A 6,705-nucleotide genomic window follows, 5' to 3' on the forward strand; every position below is an offset into this window, starting at 1 on the left:
AGTCAGAGAATAATGGTTGTTCTATTTATATGAGTAATATCTTTTATGGTCATGCACCCTTGAAGAGTGGTCTATTTTTATTAAATCTCGATAGTAGTGATACACATCTAATAAATAGTACAACTTATTTGTGGCACTGCCGTTTAGGTCATATCGGTGTAAAGCGCATGAAGAAACTCCATACTGATGGGCTTTTGGAATCACTTGATTATGAATCACTTGATACTTGCGAACCGTGCCTCATGGGCAAGATGACTAAAACGCCATTCTCCGGAACTATGGAGCGAGCAACTGATTTGTTGGAAATCATTCATACTGATGTTTGTGGTCCAATGAATGTTGATGCTCGCGACGGGTATCGTTATTTTCTCACCTTCACAGATGATTTGAGCAGATATAGGTATATCTACTTAATGAAACACAAGTCTGAAACATTTGAAAAATTTAAATAATTTCAGAGTGAAGTGGAAAATTATCGTAACAAGAATAATGGAATTTATGATGTTGTTCGTGGCGTGCCGTTTGTGTCGTTTGCGCTGGCTACAGGATTTTCAGTTTTTAAAATGTTTTATCTCTTAATCGAAAAATCCGATTGAAAATCCGTTTTCACCATTAAATCCCTCGCGATGAGATCTTCGAAACTAGATCCCATGTTGATATGTTTTAATGAAATTTTTTTTGGATTAAAAGTTGTCATGTCTATTGCATATGAATTGCCATGATGTTTATACGAAAGTTGCCATGATATGTTTCAGCTATTTTCTTCTACATTTAAAAGTAAATTTTGACATTTATAAAACGGGGAATTAAGAAACTAGACTTGCCATGAACCATAAACTAAAATTGCCATGATACATGCACGTAAAATTGCCATGGTTCATACAAAAAAATAATTTTCATGGTCAAAGTACTGGAGTTGCAATCATCAAAATACTAAAATTCCCATGATCTACAAACTAAAATTGCCACATGGCAACTTTAGTTTAAGCCCTATGGCAACTGCAGTGTAAACATCGTGGCAACTTTTGGCAAAAAAAAAAAATTCGTCGAAACATATCATGGGGTCTAGTTTTGAAGATCTCGTCGAGACGGATTTAATGGTGAAAACGGATTTTTAGTTCGCTTTTTTATTTAGGAGATACAACATTTTTAAGCCAAAAACCAAAAAAAATTCTGTTGATGTCATCTATTCATACGTGGCAAAATGAGTGGTGATGGAGGCGTGTGGGCGATGTGCAAACGCCCACACGTGTGGGCGTTAACATTTCCGTTATTTTATCATGTAGTACTGTTTAAATCTAAACAATCCGTAGCAGATCTTCATGGTTGGTCTTGAGTGGAGAGACCCTGACTGCGTCCTATTATGAAGATTGGAGTAGAAATTATAGCCGGATCATCATTCGCTTTCTGGTTCAGATCTGGGCAAGTGTCATCCGAATCACATCTAGCAGTGTCCCCGATTCGCCTAACCCCGCACGACGCCACCAGCTCGGCGTCATGGTGGCCGGCAGATCGCCCGATCTTGACGTTGAACGCCTCCACCCCGCTCCGCAGGTCTACAGTGAGGCTGTCCATCAGGAACCCTGGTAGCTGCACGCCGGTGCCTTTAGCAACGACGAGCTGCTCCCTCGACTTCATCGGCCCGACGCAGAGACGGCGCGGTGCGGCGGCGCTGGTGGCGAGAGGGACGCAGCGGTAGGACAGGTGCACGTAGGTGCCAGCGTCCATGCACGCGCCGCGGCCCGGGCTGGCCGATGCAAGGCGGAGGGTGAGGTTGAACTGCGGGTCGAGAATGAGGTTCTTGGACGGTGGCAGATCTAGGCCCGAGACGGAGTTGATCGTGACGGAGTAGCGCCGGTGGGGGAGGCCGAAGACGAGACCGAATGTCAAGCCGAGGGCGAGGACCAGCAACACGACTGGTAGGTGCAATGTGGCGTCGAACACGGCCACCCCTCTCTTCATGTCCGCCGCAAGAGCGTCCAACACTTTTCCTGCTGGAAACGCGTTATGCTGCCGAAATTTCCGGCGAAATTCCGCACGACTTGTCGAAATTTTGGTCTTGTTTGTAAGAAAAGAAAAAAATCTAGGGTGTTGGGTGCAAAATTTTAGGGACTCGGCTGCAAGAACATGTTGTTTGCCGGGATGGAAAAGGAAAAAGGATGCGTTGTTCCCATTTCTATGACGTCACGTGTCAAGTCGACCACGCGAGGAAAAAAAAAGTTGACCACGCGAGAAAATAAAAAAGCAAGAGCAGCAGCGACTCCCGGCATCCGCTGACTATTTTTTCTATCTCGCGTGCTCTCTATTTTTCTTCTTCTTCTCCCTTTATTTAATTTGCCGCCCCGCCGCAGACCAACCAAAAGAGAAAGAGGAGTACTCGTAAAGTAAAGAGCGAGCGCTTGCTTGGATGGAAGCATGTTTTTGCGTTTACACGACACGAAGAGTCTACCTACGTATAGCGAGGATTTGCATTCTCTTGGTCCACCTAGCTAGGATTTGCTCTCCTTCCATGCATGAGACTCCTGGACTACCAAAAACCTCGCTTGTAATATACAAGGTCGGTGCTTTCCGACAATTAGAGAAAGATGACCCACGGCCAACGCTACTAGAGATCGAATTTTCTTCTTTACCAACAACAGAAAATTTAGCAGAGATCAAGATCGAGCCATGGACATGTTGGTCGCCAGCGGCTGGTTCACGGGGGTGCTGTCGTCGTTGACGAGGTTCCTCTTCATGTGGTCCATGGCGCAGCAGTGCATTCCGGATTTTCTCAGGAACTACGTCGACACGCTCGCCAGCCGCATCATGGACGCCATATCCCCCTATGACACCGTCACCATGGACGAGCGCCACCCTGACTACTTCGGCCGCAACCAGGCCTACGCCACCGCCGAGGCCTACCTCACCGCCACCTGCCGGTCCGGCGCCCGCTGCCTCCGCGCCACCCTCGGCTTCGACGACGACCGCATGAGCCTCGCCCTGGACGACCACGAGGATTGGTGTTAGAACAAATTTTTAAATCATTAAATGCTACTGAACATTATTTTTGAATGGTACAAAACATTTTTTAATTACTTGGAGATTTTTTACATTGTATGAACATTTAAGAGTAGCACAAAGAAATTTCTGAAACATGTGAACATTTTTTTAAAGTCATAAATGTTTTTAAAGATATGAAACACTTTTTAAAATTACGCAAACACTTTATAAATTGTCTAATTTTTTTGAATGTCACAAACATATTGTTGAAAATCATGATCAATTTTTAAATGTCGTCAACATTTTTAAAGCACGCAGGAGGGTGCAGCAGGCAATTTGATTTATCTAGCAACCAAAGAAGAAACAACACTGTCCAGTAGCTGAATTTTTAACTGAAGCTAGCGACCAAAGAAGCAGCCATGTAGGCAACTTGATTGATCTACAGGAAGCTAGCAGTATGTGTGCATGGCTGGATTGAAATTGAACGCAGTGCTGCTGAATTTGTTTAGCTAGCGACTAGAACCTATTATGTTGTTGTTTGTTTGTTGTTGCTTCAGTTAAACTGCACAAGACATGTACTGTACTAGTACCTTGCATGTGTTTGATGATATATGTGTAGAAGAAAGATGCAATGCGGCCTTGGAGTGGTGATGCCCTATTTTAGGATAGCTGTTGGAGACAGCGCTTGCTCGTGCCCAAAATAATATATCAGTTTTCGTGTCGAAAAAGTTTTACTCCACCAGCTTTTCGTGACAAAAAATAAGGCTGATGTTGGAGATGCTCTAAATGTGTGATTATTTGGTTGTCCACTTTTCCTTGTTGCTATCTCTTATAACTCTCTTGATCAGTCTGCTTATGGCCACTTGATTGCAGAATTAGAAATTTCATGGAAGCTTGCGGGTGAGTTCCTTTGAAATTAGAGTGCGAGCAAAATAGGGTATTCTCATTGTCTAGCTAATCATGGTTGTTATGTTGGTAGCACCCCTCGTTAGCTATGCCAGGTTCCAGATTGTATCTCTGAAGCTTGTATTAGCGGACTATAATTCTATTCTTATGAAATAAAACCTATTCTTTCTCCCAGAGAAAGTATCTAGCATCATCACGTTTCTTCTTGTTTGAGAGTGTGTTTTCATGTTTTATTATCTCAGCAAAATCTGAACGCACATACATGAACACATTTAATAGTAGATCAGTGCACGCTATATAGTATGCACCGTTGAAAAACACTACCTATTCACTAGCCTACTACTGGTACTACAAATTTACGCATAAAGTCAAGCAGTTATTGAGGAGAAAATTTGACAAAAAGATTCACCCGAACAAACCAGGTGAATGGGGCTCCTGTATAAATTACATAATCTAATTTGTATTACTTGAAAGGAAGATAAACCAACCGATGCGTGTCAGCACCCTACGGACTGATTCGGATGCACGGATACATACTTTGTGTATACTATGTACGCATCATTTACTGACTCACACATTTGTACTATATGCTATCGTGGGCAGAATTATTATCCTCGTCTTCTTTCTAGTCGTCGTGGCTAATATTGTCGTCCCTATCGTCTTCCTCCTTTTCTTCATCACTACTGTCATTCCCTTCTTCATCTTTGTCCCCGGCAGATGCTTTCTCCTTCAGCGCCATAATCAGTCTACCAAGGCAGGCGTCCACGTCCTTCTTCTTGGACCTAGGCATCAGGTTCTCCGCTACATCGGCCGGCGACATGTTAACCTCGCCTAGAAGCTGCCGAATCTCACTGAACATATCGTGCTCTTCGACACCAAGGTAGTTCTTGGCAAGCACCTTGAAGGACTCAAAGCAGCAGTATGACATCTCGATGTGCATGTCCATCCTGCCACGCCGGATCAACGCCGGGTCTAGGTTCTCCTTGTGGTTGGTCGTGAACACAATGACTCGCTCGCCTCCGCATGCGGACCATAGCCCGTCGATGAAGTTGAGCACCCCAGACAGCGTCACCTTGTTCTCCTTGTCCTTGCCTTCTCCATCGTCCTTCTTCTTCTTATTGCCCTTCTTACCGCGCTTGCCTGTGAGATCGATGGAGCAGTCGATGTCCTCAATGACGATGATCGACTTGCCTTCCGTGTCGATGAAGAGCCTCTTCAGCTCGGTGTTGTTCTTGACCGTGGTGAGCTCGAGGTCATAGACATCATAGTTGAGGTAGTTGGCCATGGCCGCGATCATGGTGGACTTGCCGGTGCCAGGAGGCCCAAACAATAGGTAACCTCGCTTCCACGTCTTGCCGATTGAAGCGTAGTAGTCCTTGCCGTCACGGAACATCTCGAGATCGTCAAGAATCTCTTGCTTCTTGGCGGGGTCCATGGCGAGGGTGGAGAAGGTGGAGGGGTGCTCGAACTTGAGGATGCTCCAGCCGTAGTCCCCGGACCAGTCGTCCTTGGGTTTGTTGGTGTGGAGGCTGCGCTGGCGGTTTCTGCTGATGGCGTGACGGCCCTCGGCGAGGACGTGCGGCAGGTAGGCGTCCTCGACGAGCCCCCGGTGGCGGCGATGGAAGGTGAGGCGGTACATGCGGCGCTCCTCGGTGCGGCCGGGGCCGTTGGTGATGATGGTGGTGACGCGGGGAACCAGCTTGAGCTTGGTCCAGCGCATGTTGGCACCGCGGAAGTGGTCGACGACCACGTGGTCGTCCATGGTGAGGCTCATGCGGTCGTCGTCGAAGTCGAGGGTGGCGAGGAGTGAACGGGCAGCGGACGCGCAGGTGGCGCTGAGGTAGGCCTCGGCGATTTCGTAGGTCTCGCTGCAGCCGAAGAATTCGGGGTCGTGCGTCCAGGGTGACGGTGTCGTAGGGGGATATGGCGTCCATGATGCGGCTGGCGAGGCTGTCGACGTAGTTCCTGATAAAATCCGGAACGCACTGCTGCGCCATGGACCACATGAAGAGGAGGTTCGTCAACGACGACAGCACCCCGGTGAACCAGCCGCCGGCGACCAACATGTCCATGGCTCGATCTCGATCTCGATCTCTACTAGTAGTATCTTTTGTTTGATAATAAATTCGATATCTACTTCTGCATCACGTGGGTCGTCTTTATATGCCCGAACGCACCGATCTTCTGAATACAAGTACAACGCAAACCCTAGATGCATGGACTCTGTCAACGGAGAAAATATGAACAAATGCACGAGCGAAATTTCCTTTGGGAGACTAGTAGTTTTTGCACGGGTTACGTTTCCGGTTTCCCAAAGGAAACTAGATACACGGAGCTTGCAAAGGAAAGAGATTCCCCGCTCCTAGGGTTCCCCCGCGCTTCCGCCGCCGCCGGCCTGCGCCACCGGGCCCTGCCCGCATGGTGTTGGCGGCGGCGGCGGCCTTCCCTTCCCCACGCGCGGTGCCATGGATCGGGTGGTGGCGTCCCGCGGCAGTGCTCCTCGGTCGACGGTGGTTCCGGCAGCGGCGGCCGCCTTGGGTGGCCTAGAGGCGGTGGCGCGGCCACTTGGCGGCGGACTGGCGTAGTGGATGGTGGCGGTGCCCTCCCGGCCCAGATCCGGGCCCTTTTGGGCCCCATCTGGGTCTGGGCGCGCCTGTCTCGGTCTCGCCTGCGGCGGCTGCGGCAGCGGCGGTGGTGGCGCGGCTCGTGCGTGGGGTTGTGGAGACGGCGACACGTCTACTGCAGCTCGGCGACGGGTGCTTCACGAGCCCCTTTTGGGCTCTGCCGGGCCTCGAGGGCCTGGTACGCTCCCCTTGCCGC

General features: G+C 48.6%; 1 pseudogene; it reads right to left on the bottom strand.

Annotated features, from left to right (window-relative positions):
- Window positions 1-4,510: 4,510 nt before the first annotated feature.
- LOC119321611 lies at window positions 4,511-5,957 on the bottom strand (annotated as a pseudogene).
- Window positions 5,958-6,705: the final 748 nt, after the last annotated feature.

This window comes from Triticum dicoccoides, chromosome 6B (assembly GCF_002162155.2).
Source record: "Triticum dicoccoides isolate Atlit2015 ecotype Zavitan chromosome 6B, WEW_v2.0, whole genome shotgun sequence".
Taxonomy (NCBI): domain Eukaryota; kingdom Viridiplantae; phylum Streptophyta; class Magnoliopsida; order Poales; family Poaceae; genus Triticum; species Triticum dicoccoides.